The sequence below is a fragment of the Thermobia domestica genome, chromosome 5 (assembly GCF_964235325.1).
Source record: "Thermobia domestica chromosome 5, izTheDome1.hap1.1, whole genome shotgun sequence".
In the NCBI taxonomy this organism is placed as follows: domain Eukaryota; kingdom Metazoa; phylum Arthropoda; class Insecta; order Zygentoma; family Lepismatidae; genus Thermobia; species Thermobia domestica.
In genome coordinates this window covers 108,119,209-108,140,710 of record NC_137458.1, presented here as the reverse complement: position 1 = coordinate 108,140,710, position 21,502 = coordinate 108,119,209, and the positions used below count along the sequence as shown (strand labels likewise).

The 21,502-nt window shown below is 34.4% G+C and overlaps 1 long non-coding RNA gene across 1 annotated transcript in view; it reads right to left on the bottom strand.

Annotated features, from left to right (window-relative positions):
• LOC145684679 (uncharacterized) overlaps window positions 1–9,795 on the bottom strand; it is a 38,243-nt gene extending 28,448 nt beyond the window's left edge. Inside the window, exon 1 of the long non-coding RNA XR_014131359.1 lies at window positions 9,634–9,795. This is a non-coding gene — a long non-coding RNA (uncharacterized LOC145684679). The remainder of the gene's footprint in view (window positions 1–9,633) is intronic.
• Between the last annotated feature and the right edge of the window lie 11,707 nt (window positions 9,796–21,502).

Below are 21,502 nucleotides of genomic sequence, written 5' to 3'. Positions count from 1 at the left end.
CAGGTGTAAAATGGTGTGGAGATGTCCGACATACTAAAGCAAGGAGAGCACATAGTTTTAACCACACAGATATTACTATCTGGCAGGAGGTGTATCTGTGGAGAATGGTGTCGGGGTGGCCACAATGGGAACACGCATTATGTGGTAGGCGATGGATGTCGAACAAACGTTGATTAGTAGCATGAATATCATGCACAACACTATACCATAAACTACGTACACATGTCGGAAGAAACTTTCTATGAATATTAAACTATATGCGATTCCAGTTACAACTATTATTGTTCTGCTGTACTCGTATCGTAGCTGTAGTAGAGCTCATTTTTTAAAAAAAAATACAGATAAAGACCACGAGAACAGATTTCTCTTATATCATCATGTTGAGATAGATAACTCCAGGCTAGGACGAATTCATATACATATAAGTGTGCGTGTTGAAGGAAAGGAACATTGGGTGGATTTGGAGCAGGTTAAGTTGGCGTCCAAAATTGTATCCATTGTTGTGTATGACTATAGTCCAAATGATACAATTTACTGCTACGTAATAAAAATATTTTACGCTTGAGTCGTACATTGATTAAAGCAACGCCACCATTGTCTACTGGTAACACCATTACTAACTGTGAAACTCGGAAGAAAAAGTCGCAGCAAATAAACCAGCCAATGATCGATTGCACTTTTTTGGCACAGATGTCCGGAAGTGGCCACACCTGTGCTGTATACCATAATTGAGAACATATATCAGTATTTACATACCATACTCTCTGGATTAAATTCAGCTGTCGATGACGATTTTGGAGAACAACTATCCTGATTTTATTGATTTTTGGCGTCCAGACTGTCTCAGAGTCTGGATCAAGATTACTCGTAAAATTAACACCTAAAATTTTTAGTTTCGTCACAATTTCTGAATGACAGATAGTTTACCCTTTATTGACCGTCGCCCAATTATTAAATGTTAACTCTTCGTTTTATTGACATTAATACTTGCTCCACTAGCATTACAATATCTTTTTAAGCACTTGTGCACATAGCTGACCTGATCAATAGTGATACAACTGATTGAGACATCATCAGCGAAAGCAAAACAAACAATATTTTGAAAATCATGTAAATGTGAGACTGGAAAACAGGACAAATTTTGCAATAAAGGTTCAAGAACTAAGCCAAATAACAACATTGTTAATGGACATCCTTGGTGAATACCTCGCTTGATAGATATGGGTGAGCTAAAGTAACCATTGACGTGAAGCTGGGATTTAGCATTAAGATATAAATTTTTAATATTATCAATAAAGCGTGAATCAAAACCAAATGATTGTAATACAGCGTAAAGATTGTTATGCTCGACAAAATCAAAAGCATGTTTGAAATCTACAGAAGTGACACAGGCAGGGAGCTGTTGCACTTGAAAATATCCCATGATGTCTCGTAGGCTACACAGAGCATAGTAAATATTACGTTCTTTTGATAGCGCTGCCTGCTTACCACTTAAAAGTTTCTCCAGAACTTTTTCCATGCGTACTTTATATACCTTAGACAATAATTTTACATCAGTATTTAACAGCGTAATAGATCTAAAATTAGAAATATGAGCTTGGGCTCCTTTTTTGAAACTAAAATAATGATACCATCATTTTGCATAACATTACCAGATTGAAACATATCATTAAGTACAGCAGTGAAAGTATCTCCTACCACATCCCAATACTGTTTATAGAAGAGAAAAATGAGTCCATCCTTTCCAGGACTGCTACAATGCTTTGTAATATTTAACACATCATAAATCTCTTGTTTAGTGATCGGGGCTAACAATGGCGCATTGTCAGCCACTGTTAATTTACAAGATATATTTGAAAAGAAAGTGTGCATATCTGAGTAGCAACTGGATGCGATTCAAACAGTTGTTCAAATGCTGTGTTAAACTGGACATAATATCGGGTAATGCAGTGACTACTTGACCATTTTCTAATACAAGATGTTCCATATAATTAGTTCTCCTTCTATTATGTTGCCGCATCATGTGGAAAAATGTAACTCGTTCATTGGACAACAATAATTTGGAATCGAATGATTTAGTGATAGTCTGTAAATAGTCGTTTTCTAATCGAATTAATTTTGCTCTTATTTTATTAATATGCATATACGTGTGAGCAGAGGGAGGCTGTTGCCACAACTCATGTAACACTATGTAAAGTAACTCAACGGTAAAGTAACTCAACGGTATTTTTGCTGTTCTGACGGTATTCAGAATGCATCCATTGGACAAATGACTTAATTTTATGCTTAGCATATTGAACCCACCACTTATTTAAACTGCCGAAATATCTCTGTTGTTGACACCAGTAAGCGCATTTCTCACAAAACAGTTCTTTAATATCATCAGATTTCAGAAGCTGTGGATTAAGTTTCCAGTTAGAGTAGAGATGCAAAAAAGTCGGCTTTTTTGAATCGATGGTTTTTTTCACCATAAAAGCCGGCTTTTTGGAAAAAAAACGACAATTTTGGAAATTTTGCCTTTTTTCATTTTTATGATTTTTCTATCTAAATAGCTTTCTTATAGTATATTCTATAGTTAGATAAGAATTTCATGACCTAAATGCCATATTTCGCTCTAAAATTCACCTTCAAGATGTATGGAGCACATGTTTTACGAATTAAAGCTAACATGAAAAATGTAGTATTTGAGGGCAATTTTAGAGGCTATTTAACTTTATTTTAACTTTTGAGTTATCGACATTTTTTTCTTCTCGGAATCATTTCAGTTTGTCGTCTGTGTTTCATTTCTAAGAGCTTAGTACTCTAGCTTCTAGCGCAAAAGTTAAACGTTTTTCTATATATCCGTCAAAACGTACGTTTTTCAATATATCCGTCTAACATTACTTCCACATTTATGTTATACTGTAGCTGTGCAACGATTTAGCAATAATTTTCCGGATACAACCATTAATACTAATTTATACAAATAATCAATAGCGGAAACGTACTTTGGGACGGGTTTCTCTGATTGTTTCATTTTCTAAAATGTCCTTATCGAGGAGCTTTAAGTTTGGGAGGAGCTTTAAGTTTATGAGTACAGGCATAACTAATACTGTATTTCGTTTTCTTTATATATTTAGCGATAATCTTCCGGATACAATCTTCCAGATCATTTTATACTGAGAATCAGTGGAGGATTTAGAAAAGTATTTTTGGAGGGTTTTTTCTTACTAATGTTTAGTTTTTCTAAACATTCGTAATTTTTATTTGACGGGAGCTTAAAGTTTATGAGTAAAGGCATAACTAATAGGTGTTTCGTTTGTTTTAGACATTCCGTAATTTTAGGGAACAGGCTTCAGTCCGAAAGACCGCCCCACTAACCTTCGCAAAACCGTCACTGCTGGTAATTAGTAACAATAACGATTTAAAAACAATAAGAAATGAAGTCGGCCAACTCACAGTACACGCACTATTTGTACTTCACAGATGGAATGAAGAAAAGCTTTGTCAGAATGGTCGAATGCTGAGATGAATCCTGGACTTCCCGATAGAAGCGCAAAAGCTCCACTCAGTCATGTTTGTTGTGCAGTTGTATTTATCTTAACTTAAATATATTCCGTAGGCTTTTTTGTGTGTGTTGGTGGGGTGAGGAGAGTTCCATAATGATATGAAGGGTGGGAGCCAAGGACATGGTAACTAACAAATTTTTAATTTGCTGAGTTATGCAGCACCAGATAGACAGCAACGCATACCGCTTCGTTTAATCCCTCATGTATAGTCTTATATGAAAAATCCGCTTTCCGACTTTCAAAATGGATTGTGCAGCAGAAAATTTCTAATTTCTTAAAATAGTAAAATTGTGGGTTGCCATGTTCTTCCCTCACACCCTTCATATGTTGAATCCCTCTTGTTAAAAATACAGAAAACTTGAGGACTGAGTAAACCGTGATGGCGCTTATATAAAACTGTAGAATTTCAAGAATATACAAAACCAAAAGCTCTAGATGTGCAGCCTTTAAGTGTATCATATAAATCTAAGTATTTTTCTTATGTTTTATTTTAATTTTATTTTGTTCCAAAAAGAGGGTATGGAATATTTTGAAGTAAAAATAGTACATAGAATTTTGCTGCTTATTTGAGTATTTTTTTAAAAGAAGTATTTACTTCTAAGGTTTACAGCAGTTGTTTCTGTTTCTTTTTTTAAATAAACAACTGGTTTAAACCGAAGAAAATAAAAAGAACGAAAAATGCGAATCGTGTGAACTTCATTGTGACGTTTCCATACATCAAACCATCTGCATTAGTTTTATTTCCTTTTCACTTTTTAATCAAGGTGTCCCATATTCAATTCTCGGTCGAATCACAACCCTTATTTCATGTGTAAACGAAGTAGCGGTTCGGATGTAACGTTAAGCGAAAGTCTTCTCCTTGATAACCTCGGCATTGCGTAAGGATGTTAAGCCTGAACATACGAAACGAAACTAAATTGTATATTTCTGCATGTCTGAATGCCTGTTGTTTTATAAGGAAGCCAAGGTTGCTTAAATATACTGATATAAATTGACAAACATTTATCGATTGGCTACGTAGCTTCCAACATTAGCTTGGATTGTACTTTCAATGATATGTACGTACTAAATTGGTAAGGGGCGGATTTACATATGGCACTGCCCCTACGCACGATGCGTTCGGCCGCCCCTTTATGTTTCGTGAATATAGGAAAGTTTCAATGTAATAGGTGATTTTTAATTTTCCGTCATTGGCACGCTTTTATTCATGCCTTTGTCCAAGAAAGGCATAGTAAAATAAATTGTTTTGAATTTTTATGAATACGTTTTGAGATGAGAAAATTGTTTCCCCATTTAGGCGATAGTGAATATGAATAAATTAATCGTTGGAAGCAATACCGTTCTTGGCAAAATTCGATTAATATTTTTTAGTCTATTATTTAGTATATTTTAACGTAATATATTATGCAAATATTCATACCTTCACTTTCTCATTCGTTGGTGAAGAAGATTCAAAATAAGACAGCTCACAAGATTTGTAAGTTTTATCTATTGCACATAAGAAGTAATACTTTTTTTAAAAAAAACACACACAGGAGAAATTACCTTAATCTCATATTTTTCCTTTTTTATGTAATAGTTTATAATGATAAAAATAGTGTAAAAATTATCACTAATATTCTTTGTATGTGGAACATATAGTATTGTTTAATATTTATACTACCAAAACCTAACTGTTAAGGTATTATGAAAATATCTTCTTATATTAAACATTTATGCCTTGCTTTCATATCAGAAGGCCATGCTATAACCTATTATATTAAAGGCTGGAATGCAATATTTCATTAATGTATTTTAAAAAATAAATCCTCCCAACGAAATTAAATTGGGGGTCACATTGACCAACTATAAATATTAATGTTACTATAATTTACTGGTAAAACAAATTCTGCCGGCTTCCGCCCCTCATAGGCTGCGCCCCTAGGCCTGTGTCTAGAGTGACTAACGGTACGAAGAAATACGAAGAAATGGAGATAAGAAAAAATACAAAACCGTTTAGTCGTGAATAGAACACAAACCTGCTACATAGAAAGCCCACACGTTACCTCTGAGCTAGGCTCGTACGTTTATTCGTGTTTGTCCTATTATGCTTAACATAGCTCATAACAAGGCAGATCAAGAAAATTCAACAACATGGCATCTTTGCATTCAAAATGACGACTTCTCCAATGATTTGTTTCTTCATTGAAGCTGCACTTCATCCTTAAGATTATAGCAATACCTGACTGTACTACCGTGAGAAAAACTTACAATTTCCATGGTTGCAGACTTTTGAATCGCCATCTTGAATTGAAGATGACCACTTTTCCAACATGTACGATTTCTCCCCTTTCTCATGCTGTAATCTACACACTTGAACGCAATTTCGTGATTCCACCATATCTACAAGTTGTCTAGAATTAGACGCCCCCTTATAACATTCCTAGCACTTTCTTACACTAACGATGACTATTTTTTTTAAGTTTAAGAGCGGATTCGCAAACTACGCATCAGAATATACATCACCTCGGAATTTCAACGTCCTAGACACAGCCATTACAAATTTCACATTTTTTCAATTTGCACCGCCAAACCAAAACGACTTTTAATGCTCTTTTTTCTAACATAAACTATGTTCCTATCTCACTGTCTGACAAAATATGACGTTTCTATGGTGTGCGAAACTACCCTAAAAACCAGCATTTTGCAACGACGAAAAATTTCGACACTTCATTTACATGGAAAATGTCCCCTTTTTCATGATATCGGAATTTTCCCATTACTCACGTCACATGACGAACAAGTATTCAAATTTTGGTATTTGTATGTTTTGCGGAAGTATACAAACAATTGTGTTTATGACTATAGAGGTATATAATTCTCAAAACGTAAAACATAAGCTAATGAATTACAATGTAGATGTGAAAGAGAAAATAAAAAAGAACATTAATTGAAATTTTTTATATGATCAAACGTGTACAAAGAGACTAAAATAGCATTCCTCCTTATAATTTTAGCGAATTTTGCGGATTTAATAATTTGTGAATTTCACGCTAAATTTATGTTTGAAGAAAAAATGAGGAACATAGATGTCTCGGATGACCAATAACTATTCAAACTAGAAAGAATTGTATAAATATTTCAGTAGAATTACTTAATGAAATGGTCTTTGCAAATGTTTCACTCATTTATTTACACTCAGAATATCAGATAAGGTTCTTGTTCGACTCTTCATAGTAAGTTATTATAAAGTGTATACAAACACTTACGTAAGATTAAAGTATTTTTAATTAGAGTGATTAAAAAGCGGAAATGATGTTTTTTTTTTTAAAAAACACGTATATATATAATTTCCTCAGGGGGACACACTACAGGTTTCAACTTATTAGTCGGAAACCTTTGAAAAAGAATAATGTCTTGTTTTATTTGAGGACGATCGAAAAATTATGTATTTCTAGTCAGAAATCCCAGCAAACAGAGTATATGGTGTCGGAAATCTTACGCTGGAAATCATGGAATCAAAATTTGTAAGTCCTATGAAACATTTCTTTCCGAATTGTTGAATATCAATCACAAGAAAATTGTTCAACGATGCATCTAAACATTGCGAGTAAACCAGAGACAAAAATGCATTCAATTTTTTTACGTAAAGCAAAGCAGACTCATATGAACTGTCGTAATGGATACATATTCACTGAGAAAAGGTTAAATGTATGGGGGGTAAAGAAGGAAAAATTTTCTGGCGCGACATGGAAAAGTAATTATAACAAATATTTCAACTTTAACTGTAAAGGTCACTGAGACAATTGTTACTATAGCTGAGAAATATGCACAATGGTGAAAGCAATACGCGTACACAAAATAAGGCCCAATTGTGTTGCCCGAAAGAGAAATTTTAAATTATGATACAAGACAGTCATTATTTTACCATTATCCATCATATTTTGTGTTAAATAAATGATGGTTCTGCATTTTTTGTGCCGTATCGTAAGGGGGTAAGCGGGGCGACTGCCCTGGGCGCCGAAGCAAGAGGGCCGTAAAACTTGGGAGAAAAATATCATGTGCACCTATATAAACTGAAAGGAAATGTAATAAAGGTTGCTCAAAATCAAGAAAAGGCATGGCTTATTTTTGAAAATTTTTTGACGCTTCGTGCCAACGATGGTGGCGGTTCGCGGCTGGTCTATCGACCTTAATCATGTACGGGGGTGCGGTCCTATACTCTTGCCCCGGGACTTCACTTTCCACGGCATTGCACTGTGTAAATTCATTCACTAAAGTATGCAAACCGAAGAAATATTTCTGTTAATTTTGTTATTAAAAATGAATTTCTTCTAACATAAGAAGTTAAAGTATGTCAAACTTAACTTAGCTTCTTTCTTTATGTTTAAGGTTAATTTTCAGAACAAAATAAGAGTTTTCGATTATTTCGAAAAATACATTATTGCTTGGGGAGAATGAAATAGGTAAAAGACTAGCACCATACATACTTATTTATTGATTAGGAACATAGCACAAAAAAGAAAAAGTGTTAGCAAACAAATTGTTTCCCCTCATGATTTGTATCATTTTTTCTCCTTAAAGTAACGAAGGGACAAGAAGAGTTAGAAGTCTTATCTCGTAAATTATTTTATCAAGAAAACCAGAATTAATTTACGCGAATGTATCATAAAATAATGCGCGCATGTACTTGGCACACACTTAACAATGTAACATGACGATTGCTGAGTAACTACTGATCATCTGCACTTTTGAGTGGCACCATGTACTTTCGAGTGTTCTAACAATACCTTACAATTAGAATATTCATTTCACTTAGGCTCAGAAACCACACCTAAAGCATTACAAGTATATTATATTTAACCTGATAGACAATAATATAGGTCACCCAAATACAATTCTAAAACGAGAATTGAGTTTGAATGAAAAGATGAGATGGAATTTTAATTCCATATTTCGTAGTAAGTTGGAAATTGGAATCAATTCAGTATAATTATTTTAAAGCTAGCCAATTCATACATATAGATATTTAATCCACGGTCTTTATCCTGTAATCATTACACTAGCTTTATTACCATTGGAAGGAGCGAAATTGAAACCAAAAAGCATTTTTTTTTTCAAAAATATGAAGCCTATCATTATGTGAATACATGATATATTTTTGTAAAGACTTATAATGAAATTTCGCACTCCAGTATGAGAATATTTCCAAAAGTTCCTCAAAAGATTTTCCTACATTCTTGATATATAGTAAGGAACTTAGAGGCAAGACTAAAGGAATGTTCTCGAAATTGTTGTATCTGACACGGATAATTTTTACTCTTGGCGGAACAGATTAATTCTACCTATTCTTTCCCTTTAGGATGTTATTATCTTAAGACTTGGAAGTAAACTGATTGCATGCTAGGATAAACAAGCTAACATTTATAAAAGTAACTTTAGATATTTTTTCTAACTCCGAGGGTTGTTGGTGTCATCTTTTCTTTATTCTAAAGACTACATTTCTACACTCTCTTCAAAACGTGAAACCAAGTTTGAAATGCACAACTACTATTTTAATGGATTATTGTTTCCAGGATAATACACCTGAGAAACACCGACTTTCATAGGAAGATAGTAAGCAAAAATGTCAATAACAGTTGCTCATCATTGCGTAAGTAAGTGATTTTACAATACTCTACAATTTTAAGATTCCTGTTAATGCTACTATTTTCAGCAGAATCTATCGGTCTACTAGGTGTATAAAGTAATTCCGCGCCCATTTTATGATAATTGAAAATGAAATGAAATCTTTGAGTTTTACGTCCCACGCTTATGCCGGTTAGGCTAAAGGAGACAGTGATCATGAGTAATGGATGAAATGGAATGAAGGAAGTTGGAGGAAACGGGAGAACCCCGAGAAAACCCACGCACACGGTGTTAGTTTATGATAATTTAATTTTCTTCAAAAACCATTAACTCATTTAGTTCTTTGCTTCCTGTCTGCAAACAAATTGTCTTATGTACACAAAGAAGATTCAATGTCATCAGATAACTAATGTGTAGAAAGAACCGTTAAACTTTAAGAAAAATAATACTTCTGAATTATAATTAATAGCAGACTTACATTGAGGTCCAGTTAATTTTCTCCCAAACACACAGTGAAATTACTACGTTAAAGTCGTCTGCAACGAACGGCTGGGAATCAATTTCATAAGTAACTGAGTTTCCATAATAAGATGTTCCCAACTCAATAGCCGTGCAAACAGAAAATGCAAGTGCTGCAAGCCACAACATGAACCATAAAATTCTGAAAATAAAGAAAATAATTTACACAATAACGTACCCCAAAACACAGGAAAGGCGGATATGTTTCGTATTACAAAAAGGATAGAAAAATCCGGTGCAAAACACAGAAAGAACACAATTGTATGTGGAAGACCTAGTGTTAAGCCAGGTGGCTGTTTGGGGCCGAGTGAACAAATCTGCTCCTAATAAAATTGCTAAAAATGAGTGTAACACTTGTTATAATAAATCTGGATACTCCAAACTGACAACAGATACCAGTCTTTCACTTAGATAATCTACATTCAGGTCCAGTTAATAATCTAATCAGATGAAAATATCCGTGTCTAATTCGGATGAAAGAGAGATATCTCCTTGACGCACATCTCTACTAGTAAACCAGTGAATTGTTGAAGAAAACATGAAATATTGTCATTCAGAACCCTTCTTCTAAGAAACCAGCTATTAAAATGTAAATTGTAACAGTATGAAACCCCACAATAGAAATGACCCCAGTTGAGATATCTACTAACTATATGCCATGCTCTATAATTTGGCAGAGCAAAAATAGATGAAATGTAACATATGAGCAGACGGTAAGAGATTTATAATCGTTTGATTGATTGATTTATTGATTGATGATTTTCATTTTAACGTCCGGTTCAGGAGCGAGGCTATATGAGACATGGACCTACTGATTAATCTGTAATTCGGACCTCATGAGCTCCCACCGGAGTCGGACACGGGTCTTTGACGCCAAAGACGCGTCCATTAATCACTTAGCCAGGAAAGAAATCAGATTTATAATGGTGTTCACAGTGCTCAGTGATGTGATTTGTTAACGTTAATTTAAAATGCCGTATTGCATTCCATTAAACAACAGCTCATGTCTTGAAGTTGCGCCATTCGTTAACTATAGATAGTGTTTGTTCCTTTGTGTGAACAGTGCGGTTAACAAAAACACAATCAGTAACACTCTAATCGTTTAACTGGTTAATTCTCATTCTAGTTCTCTTTCTCCCTTTTCTCTCTCTGTTTCTGTCGCAAAGCGTAATGAATTCAATATTTAAGTGACTTCGGAAAACTATAATTTCTATCTCTTTCACCATAATGCTGTTTAGTTAAATGGCCTATGTGCTTTTCTGAAAATGTCGTTCATCACAACTAAATCCCTATCATATTCCACAATCTCGTGGAAAATCATCCCGAAAACCTATTGAAGGGCTTTGAGATTGGAGATGTCGATTAACCTGGAAAATAATATCCATAAACTTACTTTTAAAAGAAATATTCGGTTCACAGGTTCACAACTTCTCTATCGTTGAGTTTGAGCAACAGCGCGTTTCTAACTCGAAAGATAGGAAAAAAGGATGATCTTGGAGAATAAAAGTAAACATATGAGAAAATGCCTATCTGGTGTCTTTTGTATACACCGAGCGAAGTAGCTCAAATGGTACAACGTTGGCTTCGCATTCGGGATGTCGTGGGTTTGATTCTTGTTGGCGACCATACAGACCGCGGTGTTCCAGGGTTTCTCTCATTCCTACCAGGCAAATTCCGGGATTGTACGTACTAAATACGCTCTGGCCGATACCTTCTCAAACTCTTCTTATTGTTGTTGTTGTTGTTGTTGTTGTTGTTAGATATCAAGTATAAAATGGCCTCTGAGCTGTATCTCTTGATTGTTAAATACATGAAATAAAATAAACAAACAAGGGTTTGGTCACCTCATACACTGGTAGGAAAACGAAAAGGAAAACAGGGAGGACAGAAGTTGTTGGAGACTGCAGTGCTGCAGAACTGTGGCAAGAAATGGACAACGAATAATAAAACATGCCTAGAAACTTAGAACAAATCAGTGAGCCTTGCTTGGTAGTAAAGCAACTATCGAACATACAGTTGACTGAGCTTCGATTGTCGTTTGTTCAGCATTCAGTTTATCTGTGTTAATTTGAATATAATTGCACCTACACAATGGATTATCTTTGTAATTAACAGGATTATAATAAGTTTCAAGTAGGCATATATGTTATTTTCGCAGTCCGTATCTAATAACAAAACGATTGTTATTATTGTTACTCATTATTATTATTATTATTATTATTATTATTATTATTATTATTATTATGAGTATTATTAACCGTTGTCCATCCACTACTGTATGAAGGTAACTTAAATATTTCTGTCCGCAACCATCTGTCTTCAGCAGTCCGTTTTCAAGAGGAATCACAGTACTCCTTACTATCGTCACACCACCTGGTATTAAGACGTTTTCTAGATTTTTTTATTTACTATTTGTATCGAGTCAAGGATTGTATTTCTCCACCTGCCATCAGTTCTTCTTGTAACGTGTCACGTCACTGCCTTTTGCAGAACTTTACTTTCACGACCACACCCGTCACAACTGTCTATTCTTGATCCGTGTATTTATTTGCCTGTCTTTCTGCGTTAATCGTAGCATATTCAGCTTAACACTGCGTTAGTCACGACCTCCACCGTTACGTGAGTGGTCGCACGTTCTAGTATTGTAAAAGGTCAGTATTTTTCTCGTGGCTTGTCAAAACAGAAAAGGTAATGTAACTGCATTTTTCTCGCACGAAAATCAAGCTTATCCTCCATTCATTTCTGAGAATGGATACTTACGACGGAAGGCTAAAAATCAGATATATTGAAATGTATCTTAGGTGAATGTGATCATTCCACTTCAATGGAAAGAGCACAGGGTGACTTGGATGTTACTACATACATAGTCGTCGCAACAGCTAAGATTGATATATCAAAACCAGATTTGACAGACGTTTTTGCACATTATGTTGAAAACGTTTTAAAGAAGCATATTGGATATTTATTTAGCAAAGTTGATAGAGTTGGTGTTGTATTTGATCGTTATTTTAAAGATAGTTTGAAGAAGGATACACGGAAATCCCATGGCAGTGGAGATGGTACTGATATTAAGGTAACTATTTTCACAATTATTATTAAATTTTCAACCAACTCCTGCTTCTGAATAAATAGAAAGAGCAGCTTTTTCACCTATTGGCAAAAAAGTGAAATGTGATTTTGAAGGAAAGGAAGTTCTGTGTACCTATAATGAATTTGTTAAAACAATACGAAAATACATCGATTTGAGTGATATAATTCCTTGCTCCTAACTAACGAAGAAGCTGGTAACTAGAACTTCTTCACATAAAGCATGCTACACACAATGGTCATTCAAATCTATATTATAAAAGAGAACGTACAAAACCTTTGTTCCCTCATCACGCTAATACGGCTGAACCAATTTCTTTTATTTTTGGGGGGTTATTAGGATTTGGACCCTAGATGGTTTTTATCATATCACTTTAATTTTTAATTACCAGTGTCTTGAGATAATTGACCATTCAAGTGTCCATACGTAGAAATCCTTTGTTATTAGTTCATCATAGGTAAAAATAAACGTATTTATATGCAACCCGCATGACCGTGTCACTCGGCGGGTTAACATAAATGACAGGCGTTTTAATGTTAACATTTACTGCAATTTGAAAGCGAAAAAGTAAAAATTATCTAAGTAACAAAGTTTATTGCGTTCCGGGGTGACCGCAGCGAAGCGGGTCACTCGGCGGGTTTACATAAATGACAGGCGCTATAATGTTAACATTTACTGCAATTTGAAAGCGAAAAAGTAAAAATTATCTAAGTAACAAAGTTTATTGCGTTCCGGGGTGACCGCAGCGAAGCGGGGTGAACGCTGCTAGTATAATTATAATAACTATAAATTCTTGTGTAATTGTATTATCCATTGCAGCTTTTGAAAACAAATTAGAACATATCAGAACTGTGGATTGAGTATGGTATAGGGAAAAGTAAACAATTTCATCCGATTGATAAATTATATGAAAAGTTGGCCAGTGATTTATAAAGAGAGCCTGCTAGTTTTTCATTAATTTCGAGGATGATAGTATCAAGCTTTAGTGGCATTCGAAAACGAAAACCTGCGATGCATGGACCTTTTAGTGATGTTAGCACTGCATTTGATCACCTACGTAGGAAAGAAACATTTTTAGGAGACCGTGTGTTATATTTGACAGGAAGGTTGTTATTCTTATCTATGATCACTGCTCTACTCTTCCAGATGTCAATAAGTACAGGCAAAATGTAATTCACTAGAAGGTAGCTACAAATGAAAAGATACCTCCTGCACAAGATGCTCTTAAACAACATTGTAAACGGGCAGCACTTCAATGTCAAATATGGAATAAATGTTTACTGCCACAATACCAGCTACCACAACATGCAGAATAGGGATAAACAAGAAATAAAGACAATATATACAAGCCAATATGGGTGACACTTCCAGATATTTCTCGTGATAGCCCAGAACTTGTCTCTTGCCACTGTAGTAAGCAATCTGTATCTTATAACTGTACAAGGAACAATTTACCTTGCTCACTGTTGTGTTCCTGTGAAAGAAGTTCTAAGATAATAGCAATATTAAATACTAATGTGGAAAGGGTATGTTTACCCTTATGTCAGTATGGTTTCAAAGTTTCTACTGTAAATTGAAACTCGAATACATGATTTTTCTCTTAATTTCAAAATATATTTAAATGTTATAAAGATTTAGATGCTACGTAATAGAATTGAGGATGACGCTTTTTAAAATCAAAGCTGGTAGAATACATCGAAGTGTTTCGGAGGAGATTTTTTTAAAAATCTACTAGTAATATACATGCTTCGGTTGATTAAAGTTTCATATTTAGTAATAGCAAATGTTTTGATACAACCTGGTCACCTAATCATATTTTCCCAACTTCCATTGGCTTCATAGTATATCTATATGTACTAATGGTGAACGGGATGTTAAACTCAAAATTAACTCAACGCATTCAATTTCGACATTAATGGACCATACTGATTCGGAGAAAAATTCTTGATAAGAGGTGGATCAAAAATTTTCATGAGTTGGTGTAGGTTTGAGAAAAATAGATTACTTACCCTTTTTATATATATTCCCACTAAATGTGCCCTACATTTTAAGAATCAATTTATCATATGTTTCCTCGATTGCTAAATTTTATCAATGATCAATTAAATAATCAATTTAAAGATAAATTAGATATGTCCGGTAACAAATCGAAGCTTCCTTTCAGGTAAATAATATTGTAATTCATTTCGTTTGGGGTACCCTACCGCGCATCATTTCTGGATCCGCCACTGATTTCGAATGAGCTTTATCTTTACACCGAATATATTTACACTTTTTCTTTGTTTATTTGTAAAGAATAGATGCTGATTTTCGCGTCTTTAGTAACTTTATTTATTATTTACAGTTTTGTGACCCAAATTTGATGACGTCATTAGTTGATTTTAGAGTACCCGAGAAATGTGTGCCCCGGAAGTTCTAAGTTCAAACATTCTATTCAAACATTGTTCAAACATTCTAAGTTCAAACATTGTTGGTAGCCACTCCTGAAATATTTTCTCATTTTCTCCAAGGGTTCTAAAACACTAATTCATTAGTTCTTCCGTAAATCATGTCCGACATCACAAACCACGACCCATCTTAACTTTCCTTTTAACGTATCAGGTTTATGATGTTTAGACTATAGGTGGGATGAGAATTTGACAGGAAACGAGAATACCCGGAGATCGCACGGACACTATGTCATTCACAACAAATTAGTTCTCCGTGAATAGAATCAGGGACCCCACGCAACAGAGGTAAGTGTTCTACCACTGACCAACCATCCCCTGCACATTAAATTTATGAATGCATAACCACAAAGTTATCCTATGATAATTCAATCAAAACCACCTTTAAAGTTGTTATCCGCATTTTTCTTTCTCCAGAATGTTTCACAATATTAATTGCATGCAGATGTGGATAGTACTTTAGAGACAATGGGGGAGTGGATCTGGCAACAATACAAGATGATTTACAGGAGAAGTGAGTTGGTAGTGGTGACTGGCAAAGGATGATCTAATCGAACATAACCGAACCTATAATAACGTTTTCAACCATATTTTCAACTAAAGCGTAAATATAAGTGGAAAGTTATTGTATCTGATAAAAAAAATCTAAATTAACCTAACCTAATCTACACTACACTACCCTAATATAACGTATTGAACCACTAAACGACCGAATGTTTGTAGAAAATTGCCAAAAAGTAATTGAAAAACCTGACCCTGATCCCTAAGTGGAACTTTATATCAGCTTGTACAAAACCTACCTCACTCTAACCAAATTTAATGTATTGAACCATAAAAGAACCGAATCAGAGTAAAGTATCTAAAAAGAGTAGGTGAAAAATCTGACGCCCATCGCTAAACAAAAGCCCACATGTGTGATATATAGCAAATGATATATCGCAAAAGCGGTTGCCAGTGGACGATCTAGATGGCAGTCGTTACCCAGACTATGATAGTTATATCATAAGTTTTATTTAAATTTTCCAAAAGATATATATAACGACGGTGGACGCATCAGATCGCTAGGATCACCATATTTTTTGGTGTTCGTTTTATTAACTTGAGAGAATACCTTCATTTACAACTCTAGCATCTGCTGAATTCCTTAACTTTTAAGCTACAAATCAGCTATATAAACTACCTAAGTACAAAGTCAGCTTACGGATATCATTTGTTTAATACTAAACACTTGAAAGTTTTAACACGAACTTGCGAATACTAGTAAGCGTTGGTACATGAAGCAACTATTGTCATACGCTATGAAAGTGTACCTGAACTAGAAACTGTCATCTAAAATTTTAAATCTGATTATTAATCTGATTAACAAAATTAAATTGCAGTGTTAACCATCTTTGTTTATATGTAAAAATGGAGTTGCCATATGTCCCAAGGAGAAGGCACACATTGATAAGTGAACTTCGGGGCCATTTTTGCGAGGTGCTAGTGCACATGTACAGAGTTAATATTACAAACTGGGAAAGTGCAATGGGCAAAAATCACGGAGAAAAACCGTCTTAAAGTTTTCTACCCGCTGCATATATCGTACGACGCGCATACTTCCAAGTGATGGCGTGGCAGAGTGAGAAGAATTAGCGACTCAAGTGCAAGGGGTCCTGGGTTCCACTATCTTTCGAGTCAAAGTTTTTCCTTGTTTTCTGCTTCAACCAATAAAGTAGGCATTTGTAACTATAAGTAAAATATTAATTCACCATATGTTTATAAAAATAAAACAATAGAAATGTTCAATCACTTGTAAATTCTTTTGATGCCCCTTGTTAACTAGGAACGAAATTTAATCTCTTCCGTAAATATTATTGTTACTGCACTCGCTATGTAAAATGTTCTTGAAGCTTCTTGTCTACATCTGTACGAGGGGAATGAGGGGGTAATGTGCTTTGGTTATAGCAATATCCAGTATTAGCAAATGAGATTTCCCCCCTCAACTCATTTGTAAATCGCACATTGTCAACACATGTAGACACGAAGCATGAAGAACATTTATTACAAAAGGACAAGTTGTCATTGGTTACCGATCATGGGGGCCGGGGGACCCACCCCTCCAAGCTCATGTGTGTCCCATGTATTTTTATGAATATGTATTTTCATATGTATTTTTATTGTTACATGTATTGTTGTATGTATTTTTTTTATGAATGCTCCCCCAAATTTACAGAGAAATCGGCGTCGTTGACTGTCCTAACCTTAATACAACTCGTGATATCAGTATATTTACGGAATATATTAAATTTTCTTCCTAACTGACATGGAACATTGAAAGATTTTACAAGTGATTTTAAAATTTCTATTGTTTTATTCATTATAAACATATGTATTTTAATATTTTATTTATAGTTACAAATGGTTACTTTATTAGTCGAAGCAAATAACGAAACAGTGATTGAATCGAACGGGAATCGAACCCGGGACCCTTTACATATTAGTTGCACACTCTACTCACACTGACACGCCGTCGTTTGATAACGTTGTGCGTCGAACAGTATATGTGGAGAGTAGAAAACTTTGAAGACGGTTTTCTCACTTATTTTTGCCCATTGGCTCTCCCAGTTTGTAATATTAACTCTATATCTGTGCACTACCTTCTCGTAAAAAATGGCCTACAAGTTCATATACCAAAATCTGCCTTATCTTCGCCATTTCGGCAATCACATACGTGTTTTCCAAGTAAGGGGTATGAAGGGCGTGGTTCATTAATATCGTTTCTGGGGGAACCCGTGGTTATATCCTAATTGGATAACACCTATTGTAGGAACTTAGGGGAGATTCATAATTATGGGACAAAGTTCTATAAAATGATACTTTATATACAAATTTTCCCATCTGAGTCTTCTTAATATTTGAACATGGAAATGGAGAACACTGAATACTTACCTCCTAATCTAAAATTCAAAATTTTGATTCATCTGTGAAGTCGATTCTCGAAAGTCCATCTATGTTTATTATTGGCAAAACATGAATAAAAATTGTTAACAAATAATGTAACACCTGTATAGATAAATGTATCATCTTGTGACAATATCACGATGTAGGTCAGGTTTAGGTATATAACATCTAAAATTTACAGATAACATTCAATACACTTCACCGATGGAAATGTTTGTTAGGAAACAATTTCTACAGGCAACAATTAGAAAGTAATGGAGCTGTAATTTATGTTTAAAAGCTAGTGGGTATTAGTGTTTAACAATTGCAAGTGTTGTAGACACTCGTGTCACTGCGAAAATCAGTGTGTTTTTCGAATATTTCCTCACACGCATACCTTCTATCGCTGATTCGGTTGCTCCCTTCGACGCACTACCCCACCAGCTTCCAGTGACCTAACACGGTTAGATAGCATTAGTGTCTTCTAGTAACCACATAGCAAAATTTATTTTCGTATTTGCACTGTAGCAGTGTGTTTTTATAACATTCTTTCAGAGGTTGACTTATACACAAACTGTAAAGGAATATGCATTTTGAAGCAATTACTTCTGGTGCCCCGTCGAGTTTCATCTGTACTTGTGCGATATTATTATATCACAAACTACAAATTTTCTGGAGGACAATAAGACGGGACATAGTGAAATAATTATAGTGACGAGACATTTTCCAATTATTTCGGAGTACTAATTGTAATTTTCCAATGATTATTTTGGAGCAATATGCTTTCTTGACTTGCACGAATATCCCAAAAAATGATATAACTATTTTCAGTATTATGTATACAAAACTTTCTCTAATGATTTACATCATCATAGAGTTTTAATTCTGGTTGGTTACCTTCATTAAGTACAAAGGAAATTCTAGAGAAATATTTACCGTACAAACAAATGAAAGGCAGTATCTCCGGTTGTCTTCAGCCCATCCAACGAGCTCAGTTTCCTGAATTCCTCCAAAGAAGCAAAGAATAAATTGCATGTCCTTGAAGATTTCAGTCTGAAAACATACATACGTTTAATACTTAAATTATTAAGTAATACATGTATCTCAATCTATTATAACTATTATATTCTCAACATGTATTAACAGTAGTAAATCCTAATACTCTATATTATTGATAAATCGATTATCCTGCTGAATGAATTGAATGACTACTGTTATAGTCTTTATGTTCTGTTACTTTGTAGATGCTTGCACGACGTATAATGTGGGTAATAGCTGTTGAATGTTAAGGGTTCACTGATAGTTGTAGTGTATATGTTTCTGCTTAAACGGAGAAACATGATGCCGAAAGTTAAATCTGGCAAAGCCATGTGGATTCAAGGGTACTAGTAATTACACAATAATTTACAAATCTATATTCTTTGTTAATAATCATAATATATATTATACCGGATCCTAGTTAATGGGTCATTAATTATAAAGTATTGGCAATACCAGTATGGTTGGACTTGTGTTATGGACTAATGCACAGTCTTGTAAAGATCTAAAATATTTGTAATTACAGTAATTTATTGTTTGTTAATTTTCTATTAGTGGATCAAAAGATCCAATATATTTCAGGCAAAAATTTCTTGTAGACCCTTTATCTCCAAAACTACATATAGTGTAGTCAAACGAAAACTCAGTATGTGTGCTTATTCCGTATAAAATAAAAATCTAGATTAGGGACCGTTCAAAAATATTATGGCCTCTGATCTTCAAAACTCAATAAATTTCATACAATCAAACATTTTCTTGTAGGCCTTATCTCGAGAAGTTCATATATAAATAGTATAGCCAAACCAACACTAACAATTTACTCATTATAGCGTAATTATTCCTTAAAAAATGAAAATTGGATTTAAGGACTGTTTAAAAATTTTGTGCACCCTGATCCAAAAAATTCAATATATTTCATTCAATGAAACATTTTCTTGTACGCCTTATATCTTGAGAACTACATATAGTGTAGCCAAACCCAAACTATCATTAACCCTTAACTAGTCGCGTGAAAAAAGTTACTTAATTAGTCGCGTGCGGAATTTTGTTCCGCATAATAACTACATAGTAAAACTCGTGTAATATTTGTTTTTTTTTAAATTTGTATTTAATTTTAGGTTAAAATATTTGTTTTAAAAGTCGTCTTAAGTTATTTTATGCTATTGACTAATTATCCTCCTCCTGCAAGTTCAGTCCTCCTGCAAGATACAGAAGGCCCAGCAAGGCCTTTACTTCTGTTATATTAGTATTTTGAGCATCTCTTTCTCTGCTATAAGCGTCCCTATGTGTTTCAATTCACTGGTTTGTAAATTCAACGATTCTCTGCAGCATAGACGTACTAAAGAACAAACTCCAAAATTCGCTCGGCGTTTTTGCTTCTTTAGCATGTCCTTTGACTCCTGGTAAATGGGTCAAAATATTCTGACTTCTTCTTCGTATAATTTGCCGTGGAGCATGTGCGTACCATTTAGTGACATTGTCCTTTCCTAGAAGATATGGTCCCCGTGCAGTAGTATTTGAGAGTGATTTCATATGATCTGCTTGTGGCAACACTTCACCTTCATCTGCTAATTCTTCACTGGCAGAGATATGGTCGCTTTCTTCAATGATATCTTCTTCATCGCCATCTTCCATATCCGGAACATCTAAATTGTCGTCTTCAGCCAGAACTTCCAGCAACATGTTTCTAATTCTGTCCACATCACGTTCATGATGATCCATTTTGAAAGAAAAGACTAACTCTCTTCTCTATGTATTTATTTTCAGAGCGCACAATGCACATATAAACCGCTTATAACTTCAGTTGCTTACAAATGAACTGTATCTGAAAATATATTTTTGTAAAATAAATTTTAAAAAATAGTGGTGGTGGCGCTTGCTTGTGATATGTTTCGTAGTCACCGAATCGCTTAATTGTTGTCGGCTAAAAACAATAAACTGAAAGAAAGCGTAGAATTTGTAGGAGAAAAAAAGGGTAACTTATTTAGTCGCGCGCGGAACTTTGCTCCGCAAACTGCATCACTCCAAAATAAATAACAAAATATTCACTAGTGGCTTGGGCAACAATTCAAATATGTATTGTTGTTTAATCATGAAACTTTAAAAGACAGCTAGACAAAAGTTCAAAAGCATACGATCGAAAGTAAGGAAAACAAAAAGAGAAATGTAAAAGTGCGGAACAAAATTCCGCATGCGACTAATTAAGGGTTAACTCAGTATGATGAGCTTACTCCATAAAAATACCAAAACCCGATTAGGAGTCGATCCAAACTTTTGAGAGTCCTGATCCAGAAAATAATTTTTGGTCAAAATCGCAATCTTTTGATGCATTTTTT